Consider the following 17,233-nt stretch of genomic DNA (forward strand, 5'->3'; position numbering starts at 1 on the left):
CCCACTCAAAATGGCGAATCTTGGCGATCGCCATGGGGTGCAACTCGGTCAAATGAACACCATGCCTCTCAAGGACACGGTAAACAAACTTTGTCAATGGGAACCTAAGATTCCCATAGACAAAGAATGCTGCATAAACCCCGATCTTGCCTCGGGGGGCATCGTACACGGTCTGATGGGGTTCAGGAAACTCAGGCTCGAGAGACTCGAGCATGAACTTCCTGACAACATACCGGTACAGATCGCCAGGAAGAGCACACTGGCACTCACCAGCAGTACTCCTGTCGTCAGCTGTAGAATCGATATCACGAGACATCTTGTAAAAGAAGAAAACGATTTCGGGAGAATGCTTGCCTGAAAAGGATAAGTATTCGCCGGAAATCGCAAAGAAGATGAAGAAGAGTGAAAGTGTGGATTACAAATAACCCTCTCCCCCTTTATATACTAATCGCAATTAATGCGATGAAATTAATGCGGAAGAGAGAGAAAACGAAGGTGCAATGAAACTATGACACGTGGCAAAAAGCAAGCTGGCAACAGCTGTTGACAGGACGCACACCATTAATTTCGCGGCCACGCGCCCGAAAAATCGCGCCCACGCGCCTGAAAAAGCGTCTGGAATGACCATGTACTGTCACGTCGCCATAACTTCCTGCACGTCCTGACACAGTCAGAAGAAACCGTCGCACGACGTTTCAGATGTTTGGACTGTTCCTATCTTTCCACCAACTCTTCGAATTTCAAAAATTCAAAATTCAAAAAGATTCAAAAGTGAGCGGGAAAATACCCCTTACCTTGGCAACCAAGTAACCATCAGACGGATGCGGGTACAGTGTCAAGGCAAAACCCTTCACATACTTAGCACCCGCAGGGAATTGACGCCAGGAATACCTTGGAAGTAAAATAACCGTAAGACGAGTGCGGGTACAGTGTCAAGGCAAAACCCTTCACGTACTTAGCACTCTGCAGGGAATTCAAACCAAGAAGGATCTTCTGGGCCACGCTTGCGGAAACGTGAATAACATTCCCGCACGACGGGAACGTCGAGAACTATATTGTTTGAAACTCCAAGATGGAATTGGTGGTTTTAACATAAATGATCACTATGTCGAAAACCACCAAAACCTCATGGAGAATCCACACAATTGGGACTCAACACTCCTGACACGCGAGGAGGTTACAAACCTACCCGCTTCACGCCCAAAGATCAAGCAGAAAAGTCGGGAATTTCTGCGTGACATCAGGAAAACCGTGGGATGAATCACCACGGAAAACCGAAAAACTAAACCCTTTTCAAAACCCCTTGCTAAGTCCAAAAGTTCACCTCACTTATTAATAATTCATGAGAAGAACATTGGACTGGGGGGACTTGAAGAGGTAGGTCCCAGCAGAGCCCAGTTGGACCCGCAAGACTCACCTTGAACAGGGACGTCTGCGCGATGACCAACTGCTCCAGCAGGACCCACCATGCTCAAAGAACCTTACGCGCAGTACGCCAGCTGTACCCGCAGGGAAAGCCTCCCAATGGTGAAGTACCCCGCCTGTTCCCGCAGTTGCGGATACAAGCCATCAGGGAAGGCTACCCGCACTAACAGCAAGGCTACACGCACAAGGCATTCGTTACTTCAGTTGTCACATGAAGGAATGAGCAAGGCGGGAACACTCCCGCCTAAATGAGCCAGTCCGTATGCTTCTGGAAGGTCTTTCGTACTATACCTACTAAGGTATGGGCGGAACAGACAGTTTGACCAGAGCAGCCCATGAACTAATCACAGGGTGACAGCTCACCGACAACAATACGAGGAGGAGCACCCTCTAGTACTGTTTGTCACTATTAGCCGCTGCCTACTCACCAACCCTCATGATGGGACGTGCGCAGCCTACAGTTGGTGGAACAGTATACAGCCGACCTTATTACTGTTGGCCGTAACCTATCCACCAACCAGCATGGCCTGTGCATAGTCCACTGTTGGTAGAACAGGAATACTATTCAGCCGGCTATACCTGCTTGGAAACCTACCTTCGGCTATAAATACTCCAACACCTTGGAATGGTAAGGACATCATCTGATATCTCAATCTTATCTAGCAATCTCTTAATATACTCTTATATTCAGAGCAATCTAGTCTGATTCTCACGCCGGAGGGTGGTCACAAGGAGGAACCCCCCCCCCCTTCTCAGTGACGAGCTTACGATGTCTGTTTTGCAGGTCTCCCGAAGAACAACCTTCTCAGCTAGATCTCATCCGTAGGAAACATTACTTAACCCCCAGATTATCTATAATCTGTCCAAGGTTCACTTAGTGTTTCTTCAGAGACTCCAACACGCCATTGACCCAAACTTTAAGAACAAATATAAGTTGAGAGTTTAATATACACACATTTTTATACTCCTACATAAATAGTTGCAGTTAATTTTGACATATTAGATTTCTGTAGTTTAAATTATTACGTAATTGCTTATAACAAATTCCTACTAGTAATGTGAGCGACCCTTTTAACTTTCTATTTTCATTGCCAACAGCAATGCCATTGTAACTAGAAAAATAACTTTGATTCCCTTTTAACGTTTATTCATTCCATTTCAAAGCAATTTACAACTTCTAGTCGAAGAGAGTGTATTAGTCATATTATTATTATAAATTATTACCGGTCAGTGAATTATAATTATAATTATTATAATCCAATTACCTTAACTTTTTACTCTAAAGTCACTTGGTATGCATTTCAAGTGACGCAAAACTTTCTGAAATAGGTTATTAATTTCATTACTATGATATTAACTATTAGTTTGATACCGTGTACTACACAGGTTTTTTAAATTTAGCATTAATCACTTGGATTATTAGATAATAAAATATAATACTTTGAATCAATTAAAAAGACAAGTCATTCGGGTTCTGGTTTTTTCTATGGGCATTATTTGCTAAAATGTTGATAATTGATAACACGTCTAAACCTCAATATGTTTTTGATAAATTCATGAAAAATGCTACTGAATGATATTTTTTACAAACGTCTTTAAAGTCTCCAAGTATAATAAAGTCTTCCTCAATACTTTATTTGTTAACAAACATGTTCATCACATTTTTAATGCTAATATGTACATACATTTAGGGGTGTGCATGGGTCAGTTTGGGACAGATTTGAGTCAAACTCATAACCATAACCGACATACTGGTTAATGAATAATCATAACTATAACCGACCCGTTATGGCAGTTTCGGTTAATCGGTTTTGAAGGTTATAGTGGGTCGGTTATGAGTCGGTTAACCATAACCAAAACAATGTAATTATGCCTTAAAGTTTGGCACAAATTATTACATAAAAAAACGGTATGACATAATACAACAAAATCTATATATAATCCGTAATATAAATACCAATTTATTAAACAAAGAGAATGACATTATATAATTCAACAATAAAATTTAACTTAATTTTATAACAAGCGTAGAACCAATATCATCAAAATGATATAATCCAACAATATGTTAGTGAAAGTTAATCCCAAACATATTGTTAGTTAAATAAATGGGTCGGTTCGGTTATGGTGGTTTTGGAATTATCTTTAACCATAACGACCCGTATTTTGCGGTTTTTAAAAATTTATTAAACCGACCCATCGGTTATGACAGTTATCGGTTAAAATTAGTTCGGTTAATGGTTATGACGGTTAAGTTGCACACCCCTACATACATCAATCGGCGGTGTCCTAATGGTTGAGTGTTACGTGCCTTATGTCCAAGGCTTGATGCAAAGTCGGGGGTCTCACTGGAAGTAGTCTTTCTATTTCTAATGGGTAGAGTTAAGGTTGTCTACATCTTACCCTTCTCAAATCCTATCATAACTTTGCTATTAATGAGATATACGGATGATGATATTGATGATGATATAAATATCTATACTCATATTTACCATAACTGAATGATGAGATTTAATTAGTAACCTTTGTTATCACGGATTGCATTAGAGATTCCTTAAAAATATAAAAATATTTGAACACTAACCAAAATATTCGTAATTTGACTAATATATGATAATTATATCGGATTGTTAATATAAATAATTTGTTTATTTACATATTTGTAAACTTGTGATTCATACATGTAATCACAAATTTATATAAAAAGTATGATAAAACTACTCTCAAATAATGTTAACATATAAAATATTTTTTTTGAAATGATTGGTTGTCAGTAGTTTTTAAAGTTTTAAAATTTTGGAAGTGTTAAAGAAAACCAACCCTATATAAGATGATATATATGTGACCAATGATGTATTGAATAATTAGTTTAAAGAGAAGTTGACAAATAAATGACAGAAGTTGTAGATTTTCATAAGAGGTTATACACATAGATCAATTGACCCTGACACAAAATAATTTGCTTTCACTTATACCCGGTCAAGAAATGTAACGAAATAGATAGTGCTTGTAAATTGTAAATAAGTAAAAGTTTACGTGATTGATTGAGTGAGTGAGTGATTGATTGATTGATTGTCGATACTTGATGTCCATATGTGACTCAAACGAAGCTTTTTATAGCCAAACATATAGTTAGAAATTGTGTGGAAGTGAGCCCCCATTTTCTATATTTGCACAACAGGTTGGGTGAGTTTCAAGTTGCTTACTTCCCTATCATACGTTACGTCGTTACCAACTGGTCTCATGTCCATCTACCAACCTTTAATCTATTGATTGCCATTTGATCACTATATGCCCTTACATGTTGATTATTAACTTTTGTTTTTTATAGTGGAATCGATTTGTGTCTTGAAATTTTACTTATGATGTAATAGAAGTTGTTGTTTTTAAAGTTTTAAATGTTATTTTTGAAAATAAAATGATATGAGAATACCGTTGAACTCGTAAATAATCACATATATCAAATCTCAAATATTTATATATGACAAACGGTCCCAATCATATCAGACTGTGGGTAATGGGGCGCGGAGGAGGGGGTGATCCAGGTGGCTGCAAACGTGGCTCGCGCACACCATTACCACCCCTCATGCGAGCGGGGCGCGAAGGGAGGGGCGAGCCGAACCACGGGGGGTGGTTGGATAAAAAGAGCCGTTGGAGAGAGAGATAGAAAGCTGTTGTTTGGAGAGAGAGAGAGAGAGAGAGAGAGAGAGAGATCCAGGTGGCTGTGCGGTGCCGTGTTTGGTGGCCGTCGGTTCCGATCGACTGGCCGGAACTTGTGAGAAGGTATGGTGGTGGTTTTTGGGTTGTGAAGGTAGGTGGTGGTTTCTGGCCGGAATTTTAGTGTGAGAGAGAGGAGGAAGAGATAGGGGTGGATGGTGGTGGTGGTTTGGAGAGGGAGAAAGAAGGGGTGGACGGTGGTGTTGGTTTGGAGAGGGAGGAGGAAGAGATAGGTTTTTATTTTGTATTTTTGTGTTAAAAGAAATCCAATCAATCCCCGGATCACCTGAACCACTACACCCTGCGGGGCTTGGTTGAGGGGCTTAATCATGTGCCACGTCAACACCTACGTGTCGGGTTTTAATTGGATCACTTGGGCTTAACCAAACCCCATTACCCTTAGCCTCATAAAATGTGTGATGGACGTCAATATATTCACAAATATTCATCAAATCATATCAAACCATACCACATGCCCTATGACAAATATTAAATAACCCAAGTGTTTGTCATCACACATTGTAGACTGATCATATGCCATGTATGATGTCACACTACTAGTGTCAATAGGACGTTTGTAAGGTAGAGGTACTTATAGATTGTGTATCGGAGTCGAGTCAAAAGAAATGACAAGCTCAAAGTGTCATATTCAAAAACAATGTACCATGATATTGCTTATATATATATATATATATATATGGTGCAGTTACTGTACGTTAATACCTTAATGTACGGTAGGTACGCGAGACGCTTAAAAGCAAAAACCTAAAACGCTCACAAAACTTAAACGCTCAACAAACGCTCAAAAAACGGTCTTCGCGAAAAAAAGTGAAAAATTGATCGATTAACCATCCAAAACTGTTTTTTTTCGGTGAACAAATGATTGATTGGATATGTATTCACGATTCTAAGATGTTGGGATGTGATTTCATGGATCGATTCGTGAAAAATGGGATTCCCGTACGTTAATGTACGTTAAGGATTAGTGTATCGGATCTTTTCATTATATATATAGTCTGTAACAGCCCAGCTATCACCGCACCATAATATTGTCCGCTTTGGCCGGGACGTACCACCATCGTCTCACGGATTTGCTTTTGTTTGACTAGGTGGTCACCCATCCTCATATTTCTCCCACCTGAGCACGCTTAACTGTGGGAATTCTCCTCTCATCCACTACCATTAAGCGCCCAAAACGCGTTATGATGGGGAAGGTATCCACCTCCTTATGAAGAATGCTTAGTTCTTCTTCCCAACCGATGCGGGATGTCACAATATATATATAGTGAAAAGATCCAATACACTAATCCTTAACGTACATTAATGTACACGAATCCCATTTTTCACGAATCGATCCATGAAATCAAATCCCAACATCTCGGAATCGTCAATACATATCCAATTTATCATTGGTTAACCGAAAAAAACAGTTTTGGATCGTTAATCGATCAATTTTTTACTTTTTTCACGAAGACCGTTTTTGTGAGCGTTTTATGAGCGTTTTAGGTTTTTGGCTGAGCGTTTAAGGTTTTTGACTGAGCGTTGAAGTTTTTGTGAGTGTTTTCTGAGTGTTTTAGGTTTTTGCCTTTGTTTTTTGCCTTTGAGCGTCTCGCGTACCTCTCGTACGTTAAGGCATTAGCATACATTGTCTCTACCCTTTATATATAACAATTGATGAGCATGTACATTTTATAACATCTAATAGGAAACATGCAAAATAATTGCAATGAATTACTAACCACTATTTGCATGCATGAATAAACTAGCATCGAGTTCAAATAATATAAAGAACACATTATGAAACTAATAGAGCAAAAATATCAAACAAACAAATTTCAAAACTAGTAGGGTCAGTCCCAGGCAAAGACGAGCCGGTCTCCTGGCATGGGCACGTGTTTTCCTAAGGCACTAATATAGCGCGTTATAGCCTCAAATAATTTAGTGTGATAACATTAATCGTTGTTGAAAACACATTAGTTTATATAATCCGTTAGGACCTAAGAGCCTTTTTTATATGCTCATATAGGGCCTTGAATTTTTTCGACCGACTCTGAAAACTAATACGAATGAAACCACACAAAGAATGTCATACTACAAGCTAAACTTAACAAAGGAGTAATAATGTCTTTATCTAGCTAGTTATCTAAGGAATAGATATTTATGTCTTATATAGTAGTTTATTTAAGCCATTTTTACATATAGGAGATAATCGAGTAGGTTAATTCTCACCACATTTCAACCCATTTTTCTACATACCAAAATGACTACTTTTTTTTATGTAGTCAACAAGTGTTACTTAGGAGTCCTTTTCTATTTGTTGCTTTTAAGTTTTAACACACTAAAAGATAAACTAATTTAATACGTGTCACTTTCCTTCTAGACCCACGTAAACCTACACATACCTAATGGACTACCTAACGACTAAATATATGGCAAACTTGCTCCAACATCTCTACTCTAAAAGCAAACAAGGATATGAGAATATTGTATAAACGACTTGAAAATAAATATAAATGTCCTTTTTACCTAAACGAATACGATTGGGTTAACACAAATACAGTGACCACTTTATTTTCTTTTTAAAGTTCGTATTTCAAGAGTTAATCAGTGACATAAACAAGTTTATCTACAGGTAAAGACATATCAAGACGTTTTACTTTTATTTTAAAAGATTAGGTTTTGTAATTTAAAAAAAAGTAGCGACGTAACTTGTTGTTTGCTTGTCTTATGATTATGATGTAATCACTTCTTTTCAACTAATTCAAATATACCAACTTTTAACTTAAATACAAAATAACAAGCCCATGATTTTAAAGCATAAAATCTTAGGTGCATTTCCAATTTATTAAATATATTTGAAACTTTTTACAACTTTAGTTAATTTTTATTAAATGACAAAAATACTTATTAATTTGCCCTGCTATTTTTAATAATATATTAGTTTTTTAATTTTAATATTAAACCAATTTCTCTCATGATTTTAAAACGCGATAACTTTTTCATACTTTAATATATATATATATTATAAAAAAGTTGAATTGTAAAAATGAACATTTTATTCTCTTTAGTTTGAGTATGATATTATTGTGGTTTTTTCAATTAAAAAAATAGAACATGTTACGTATGGATGTTCATTGCCCGGTTTTGACGTCTTTTAAGTTAAACTTGTGAGTCAAACCGTTAGTAACGTTTTTTTGTTGGCGAAAATCATTACTGAACTACTCAAATTTGAAATAGAAAATTAAAGAAAAAAATCAGCCGTGAAACTTAACCAATGACTGGTTTAAATGGTTTTAAACCAAACGATGAACACCTATAATCATCACGTGATTATCAATGCCGTCTGTGTTCAAACACCAGTAGCATAGCACGGACACTCGTCTAGTAAAATATGGAAGAAAAAAGTGAAAGGGCCATGCATTTGGTGTCTATATTTACGAACCGGTTGCAATAGCCAACCGTTCCTCAATCAAATCAATGCATAAAGGTGCACTCATTGGAATAAAGGACAGTGTAAACTGTATTTTATGTAATGAAATTAGACAGAAAATTGTAAAATAAATGGAAGAACACAAAAGAAATAAAACCAAAAATGGTAAAAGGGAGTAAAAAGGTATAGGGTGAGCCACCATTAACGACCATCTTGAATAAAAGGCATGAAAAGTTAAACCATTTGAAATGATTGAGTTTCAAATATGGTAAAAGTGGGATGGGGTGGGGTGGGGTGGGGTGGGTGGCTAAGATAGCACATCACCTTTTTATTCGTATATTTACTGGCTGTGTAGACCACAGTAAAAACCACAAAACAAGCAAAGCATTAAACTTTCTAGAGTAAAGTGTCATTTTAGTTTTATGTTTGGCAAATAATGCGAATTTAATCCAATAAGTTTATTTTTTGCATATAGACCCTCCACGTTTCTCAGTTCTTGCCAATTACATCCAAATCACTAACCCCGTTAAATTTTATCGTTAAGTCATGGGCATACATGTCTTTTCACTATTTCTTTATTATAATACTTATATCAGTGAACTGCGGTTTTCGTCCTTGTGGTTTGTCCAAATCTGCGATTTTAGTCCAATAGTTTTAAGTTTGCAATTTTCTTCCCTATTGTTTTATTTCACTTTCAATTAAACTCGGATTCCCTAATCTCATTAAGTTTGGTTGTCAAACCCATCAGTGTGCCCTTCACGTGAGTGGCAATTTTGTTCCTTCTTTTTTCCCTTTTTCCCCAAATACACCCCCAGCCCATCACGTGAGGGGTTTGCGAGTTAGGGCTGAGGTTTATTTGGAGAAAAAAAAGACAAAATTGATCGTCACATGAGGGGCACGCAAATGGGTTAACGAAAAGACTTAACAAGATTAATAAATTCGGGTTTACTTGCAAGTGAAATGAAATCATAAGGAAGAAAATTGCAAATTTGAAACTACTAGACTAAAACTGCAGATTTTGACAAACCAGAGGGACGAAAACCGTAGGTTACTTAAATAAGTATTATAATAAAGAAAGAGTGAAAGACATGTCTACCCTTGACTTAACGAAAAATTTAACGGGGTTAGTGATTTGGATGTAATTGGCAAGAACGGGGAGACGTGGAGGATCCATATGCAAAAATAAACTTTTTAGACTAAATTCGCATTATTTGTCAAACCGCAAGGACTAAAATGACACTTTACTCAACTTTCTACCAAACATACCATCTTTCACAAGTTTTTATTATTTATAAAATGTATATAAATCCATTTATAGTCTCATATCACTATTAAAAAAATTATAAGGATTTAAGTTTTTAAGAAATTTTATATATTTATTTTTTAAACGGAGAATATAATAACACAAAAGGATCTAACAAAGAGCGCCGAAAACAAAACTAGCAAATTATATTAAAAGGAGAGGGTTTTTTGACCACTTGTTCCATGAAGTCAATTTATGTTCCTATAAGCATACCAAATAAATGAATAACATAAAATAAAATAAAAAATCTATTCATTCCTGATTTTATTCAGCTGAAATATAGAAGTGTTTTTGTATCTTTATATGTTTTTGTATATTTATAGCGCCGTTTAAATTTTTTTAGGAAAATTTTATAGGAAAATTCCCAAAGTGGTCCTTTTCTAGAGAGTGAAAATCAAAATAACCTAACTTTTTCTTAAAATCCGGAAATAGACCTTCAAATCTCGTATGGAACGCCACATTGGGAATCAATATGACGGATTCAAAATGATTTGAATCTCGCCGGCTTCGTCCAAATTTAAGTAATCTCGTATTTCAGGCCAAATTTTAGGAAATTCCGTCTGCTTCGTCCATTTTTTGAGAAATTTTTTTGTCATTTTCTTTAAAACTATCTTTCTCTCTTCTCACCTCTCTCTTCCCTTTTCTCTCCATCATCTTCATCGTCTTTCTTCACCATCTTCCTTCTAAAACCTCCAATCATGTAAACCGGTTTGGACTCGGGTGACCTTTGAATCACTTCCGGCGTGGGCACAAATCAAAGCCCAATAAATCCGTCCATTGGCTTTGATTTGTGCTCGTCAAAAACGGTTTCAAACGTCACCGAAGCCTAATCCGGTTTACATGATTGAAGGTTTATTTTTAAGGAAGATGGTGAAGATGAGGCGGTGGGTGAAAGGCACGTTTAATACGGCGAGGTCTTCTATTTTAATAAATGGGTCCCCGACTTCGGAATTCGACATAAAGAGGGGGGTTAGACAAGGGGATGCGTTGTCTCCATTTCTTTTCATAATAGCGATGGAAGCATTGAATGTGGCGATGCACTTGGCATGTGCGGCGGTCTCTATAAAGGTATACAAACACCGCACAATGGTCCTCTCGAGTCACACCTTCTTTATGCGGATGATGTGGTGTTCATTGGTGAATGGTGTAAGAATAATATTATTAATCTGAAACATATATTGAGATGCTTTCATTTGGCGTCCGGATTGAAAGTAAACTTACAAAAAAAGCTCTTTGTATGGGGTTAAAGTAAATTTTGAAACGGTCAGTTCCATGGCTTCGGTGTTAAATTGTAAAGCGAGTAAAGTGCCTTTTGTCTATCTCGGGCTTCCGATCGGCGCAAATATTAATCATAAAAAAAACTGGAAACCAATTCTTGAAAAGTTTGACTCTGTTCTGTCCAAGTGGAAAGCTAAGGTATCTTTTGGTGGGAGACTCACGCTTGTTAAATCGGTTTTGGGAAGTTTGGGAGTTTATTACTTCTCGCTATTTAAAGCCCCCACGGGCATCCTCAAAAAGTTAGAATCAAAGCGAAAGAGGTTTCTTTGGGGTGGTAACGAGGATAACGAAAGGATAAGTTGGGTTGCTTGGCAAAAAATAATTAGAGATAAGGATAGAGGTGGGCTGGAGTCTAAAGGCTATTAACCTGGCATTATTGGCAAAATGGTGGTCAAGGTACAAAAATGACAATTCCTCTTTGTGGGTCAAAGTAATTACCGCTATTCACACAGGTACGCAAAGTTGGGCATGCATACCGGTTAAAAAATCTATTGGAGGAACTTGGAAGAATATTAATAACTTAGAGTCGGGGGCAAATGGTGAAAATTTAAATCTCTCAGCTAGGCTTAAAGTTCAAGTGGGCAGGGGAGATAAGACACAATTTTGGATTGATACATGGGCTGGTGAAAAGTCATTAAAAGATATGTTCCCCTTACTGTTCGGGAGGGAGCGGAAAAAATTTGTGACTGTAAATGAGTGCTATGAGAAGGAAGGAGTTGAAATTAGATGGATTTGGCGGTGGGCTAGGCCTGTTAGAGCTCCTGCAGCAAAAAATGAATTGGCCACTTGCAAAAGTTTGTTGGCAGGTTTGGAAATGAAAGACAAGCCAGATTTATGGTTGTGGAAGGATGTGGAGGGATCAGAGGTGGAGTATAGGGTGAAGAACCTAAGATGGGAAATGGATAATATGAAATATCAAAAGGTAGAAGATAACTTTTGGTTGAAATGCATTCCAATCAAAGTTAATTGTTTTGTGTGGAGACTTCTTTTGGATCGGGTGGCTACAAAAGAAGCACTTTTGGTAAGGGGTATTAATGTGGGAGATAATAAATGTGTTATCTGTGAAGCGGCGCCAGAATCGGCCTTGCACTTGATGGTGCGGTGCAAGGTGGCGAGATGGATATGGGCTATAATTCTTGAATGGGTTAAGTTACCGGGGTTTAATTTTTGTAAGTCTGTGCGAGAGATAATAGATTATCCAGCAAAGTTCAAGATGAATAAGATGGAGTGCGAGTTGATTCAAGCAATTGTTTTGGTTACGTGTTGGGAAATTTGGTTAACAAGGAATGATATGTTATTCAATAAAAAGACGTTTTCGATGGTGAAGGTTATAAATGACATTAAGGTTATGTCATTCCTTTGGGTGTGTAATCGGAACAAGAGATTGGGTATTGACTGGGAGAAGTGGTGTCGTTTTCAATTTAGTTAGTTTTCTAGAAGTTTTTGGTTGGCCTAGGTTTACTTGCGTCTTGTAAGTGTTCCTTTTTTTGGTTTTTTATAAAATTTGGCCTTTCAAAAAAAAAAGATTGATGGAGAGAAAATGGGAAGAGAGAGGAGAGAAGATAGAGATAGATATGTTAAAGAAAATGATAGAAAAAAATTCTTAAAAAATGTACGAAGCAGACGAGATTTTCGAAAATTTGTCCGAGAAAGACAGGATTACTTAAAATTTGAACGGAGCCGACGAGATTTGAAGGGCTATTTCTGGATTTTAAGAAAAAATTAGGTTATTTTCATTATTTCTATGTTGCCAAAATGTTTATACTTAGATTTAACTTATGTGTATGGTGTAATTAGCATCCTATCTAATTCGTTTGATATATCTATTTTGATATGTAAGCTTGTAAATAACTTAATAAAGTTTAACTAATCATATGAATGAGAAAATAATAAGCTTCGTAAATATAAAATGCTAAATACATCATCAACCAAAAATATATGAACATCCAGCTGGTCTATTAGTAAAGTTGCATAGCATTCAATCCAAAAGATCAAAAGTTTTAGTCTCATCGAAACATTGAGTAAAACACGAGTAAAAAAATATATTAGCAGTTAAAAAAGACAAAGGTAAAACATAGGATTCTTCTTTCACGAACACTCTAGTGTCTAGTTGAATTTATATATAATATAAAACTTAACGAAACAATTTTAAACTAAATATAAATTTATTATTTATATATATTACTACCAAACCACTAAGATTGGTTATACCTAATCCCCACACTTCAAAATTGAAAATTCTTCGATCAAAATCTTGAAATAAAGAAAAATAATAATCGATTTATGACACGAAACCAAAGTTTGGTTTTCAAGTTTTAGTAATTGACAAAACTAAGTTCTTAATTAAATCTCACTCATCTACAGAAATAAGTAGCCTAAAGATTATGATGGTAAATAATAACATATATGAATTTTTATTTTTTTTAAAAAGGCCACTAATCTGAAATTATTTATATGCATGTTACTTTGGAGAAAGCCTAGTCATATATCAATTATTGGATGTATAAATCTGAGTTACGAAGAAGTGGGATATTAATGTATAAATTATAAATATATTGGAAAAAGTCGTAATCAATAAGTCAAAGAAATAACAATACTTGAAACATTATCCTACTACATTGCACCCGTATATTGTGGTATTAATCAATAGATATAACATGTTCATATATCAATTTATTTTGGTGTGTATAGTTGTATACATGATGGGTCTTATCCCAAGGAACTTATCATTAATTTGTCTTACATCTCGTTTTCCGTTCTAAAATAACTATAGATTTTGTGTTCAGACAATATATTCAGATTATTATATCATTTGTTAATTGTTATATAATTTAAATAGTTAGTTTTATTGGGCCTAATATAAAAGTAATATCTAATCTAGACATGTCCATGTAGTCGGCCTTATTATTATTATTTATCACCCTAGGGGTAGGGTATCTCTCCATGTTACATTACAACTTCCAACAAAAGATATGACAACTCAAGGCTTCGAGTTCTAATCGTCGAGTCACATGGATCTAAGGAATGTTACAAAAAAATGGCATTTGACCGAATAATTGTTATTGGGAGGTTGATTCTAAGGAATGTTACAAAACCATATCTAAAACAACATAAGTAAAATTCAGACATGTAAACCGATGAATTTGTTAGCAAGTGTGTTGGCTTCTTACGGATGGAATATGTTCATACCGATGAATTTGTTAATGCCGACAAGTCGTAGTTGACAAAGAACTAACCATTGATGGTAATGTTGTACTGATAAATACTAACTTACTACAGATGGTAAGCCGTTACTATTAAAGTGCAACTCCATGTTGAAGAAGTTGTTTTTACCAACGAAGATTTAAGTGTTAGAAGACAATATTGCTATGATGATGAATATTAAGGATAACTTTTTACTGAATAAAATCATGCTTATTGAGGATAACTTTTTACTGAATAAAATCATGTTTATTGTAACACTGCAAGTCATGCCAAGATATTGTCCACTACTCCGATGGATTGCACATCCAGGAACACACGGTTTTGTTTTCGCTGGTCGAATTGCTCGCTTAAGCAAAACATGATTTGATAGAGAAGGTTTCCATCCCTTTTTAAACCAATGTGTGACTTATAGATGTGAAAACAACGTAATTTCTTTATGTTAGGTAAGTGGATATCGTGCTAATAACTATCATCATGATAACGAAACTAAAGGTAGACTTGAATGGAATTATAATTTTATATAGGTAAAACATAATAGAATGCTTTACTAATTGTAAAGATGAGACAAGCAATCATTTGCGGTTCAGGTTTAAACAATAGGTAAATTTTATTTTTACCAAGGATTACGCGTGATCTAAGATTACAGACATAATCACTCATCGCCAATAAAACCGGGCTTGTCGTCCTTTTTTGCGCTAATGCAAGTGTTCAACCTATCATGTGGATAACACTTCAATTCATTGGGCTTTGGAATATTGTACGTTAAGTTAGAAGCCATAAAAAGCTAATTGGTGTAATCAGAAACAGTTTTGATCCTTGAACACACTTATGATATAACTGATATACACCATCATCTAGCAATAATCTTTACTTGTTGCTTTTCTGGTATATCTACGATGGCGTAAAAGGTATCCAACTCATAAAACTGATTGTGAACCACTTCAAGATCAAGATTCCCACGATAAATAGCGTTTATTAACCACCATTTATCCGGTCATCATAAAGAGCATCTGTCGGGCAACCACCTCCCGATTTATGTCAATTGCCGAATAACTAGACGAGATAACAAAAACAAAAGCAGAAACACACGCATTAAGACAAAAAGAGGGATTTTAGTATGCACATTTTATCAATGAAGTCATAAACGAGTTTATCAAACTCTTGAACATCACGTTTTGTTGTGTTGTGTTTGTAGACTTCAGTCATTGTATTATGTAAAGATTATTGACTGATAAGATATAGTTTATTCAGGATCATTAAGATTATCTACTGACATCACAAATTTAGGATCACAAAATAAATGAAGGGTTTAACTATCTCAAGATTCAATACATGGTAAAAAAAATAATAAAAAAATGAATCGTCCATACGATATCCAAGATTAGAATCAAGTGTTTAACCACACATGATTTAAGGAGGTAATTAAGGGAATAACACAAAAGATATTTGTGGAGAAACACAAACGGTGTTTGAATGTATAAAAACGAAACCAACCCACCTTCCAAAATGACAATCCCAGGTAGCACCCGGAAGAAGCAAATTCTTCCCGGTACTTTAACAAAATAAGTAAATAAAAAAATTTATATTTTCTTCGGTCTTTCTTGTTTCTTAAATAAATATAAATATATATATATACTCCGCATTAGAATATATATATATATTCTGGGTGTCGCCGGGATTGTAACATGGACACCCGAAAGTTTGTTTTTTTCATTGTGTTATGCATCTTCATAACATTAACGAAGGCGGAAGATCCTTATCACTTTTTTGAATGGAAGGTCACATATGGCACGATGTCGCCCTTGGGGGTCCCACAACAGGTTATTCTGATTAACGACAAGTTTCCTGGACCTGTGATTAATTGCACAAGTAACAATAATATTGTCGTCAATGTTTTTAATAACCTAGACGAGCCGTTTCTTCTAACATGGAACGGTGTTCAACACCGGAAAAATTCATGGGTGGATGGAACGCCAGGGACTATGTGTCCTATCCAGCCTGGAACAAACTTTACGTATAAGTTTCAGGTGAAGGATCAAATTGGCAGTTACTACTACTTCCCAACCACCGCAATGCATAAGGCGGCAGGTGGTATTGGCATCATACAAGTGCATAGTCGGCCGTTGATCCCGGTCCGTTTGATAACCCGGCTGATGAGTTTGCGGTTTTTGTTGGAGATTGGTTTAACAAGGGACATAAGGCATTGAAGAGCCTCCTTGATGGTGGGAAATCTATTGGTCATGCTGACGGGATTCACATCAATGGCAAGTCGGCTCAGGTTGGTGCAAAGGCTGAACCGTCATGGACCTTTGAGGCCGGAAAGACATACAGGTTTAGGTTCTGTAACATCGGGATGAGGACTTCAGTTAATTTCAGGTTCCAGGACCATGACATGAAGCTGGTCGAGGTCGAAGGATCTCACCTCATGCAGAACGACTACATGTCAATGGACCTTCATGTCGGTCAATGCATGTCTGTTTTGGTCACTGCAGACCAACCACCAAAGGATTATTACTTAGTTGTGTCAAGCCGGTTCGGCAAGCAATCGCATTCCACTGTCGCTACCGTCCGCTATGCAGGAAGCAACAGCCCTGCATCAGAGGAGCTTCCACCACCTCCACCAGAGAAAACTGCCGGATTCGCATGGTCAATAAACCAGTTCAGATCATTCAGATGGAACCTAACCGCAAGCGCAGCTCGTCCCAACCCACAGGGATCTTACCACTATGGTCAAATTAACATCACCCGCACCATCAAGTTGGTCAATAGCCGAGCTACATCGATGGCAAGCTAAGGTTCGCTCTCAACGGTGTCTCCCACATCGACCCCAAGACTCCTCTCAAACTTACCGAGTACTTTGGTGTTGGCGACAAAGA

At 36.6% G+C, this 17,233-nt stretch overlaps 1 pseudogene; it reads left to right on the forward strand.

The window, feature by feature from the left end:
• Positions 1-15,909: 15,909 nt before the first annotated feature.
• LOC143603879 (L-ascorbate oxidase homolog) lies at positions 15,910-17,228 on the forward strand (annotated as a pseudogene).
• The last annotated feature ends 5 nt before the right edge of the window (positions 17,229-17,233 follow it).

The sequence above is a fragment of the Bidens hawaiensis genome, unplaced genomic scaffold, assembly GCF_021521415.1.
Source record: "Bidens hawaiensis isolate Kalapana, Puna unplaced genomic scaffold, B.hawaiensis_p1.1 tig00063304_1, whole genome shotgun sequence".
NCBI classification, from domain to species: domain Eukaryota; kingdom Viridiplantae; phylum Streptophyta; class Magnoliopsida; order Asterales; family Asteraceae; genus Bidens; species Bidens hawaiensis.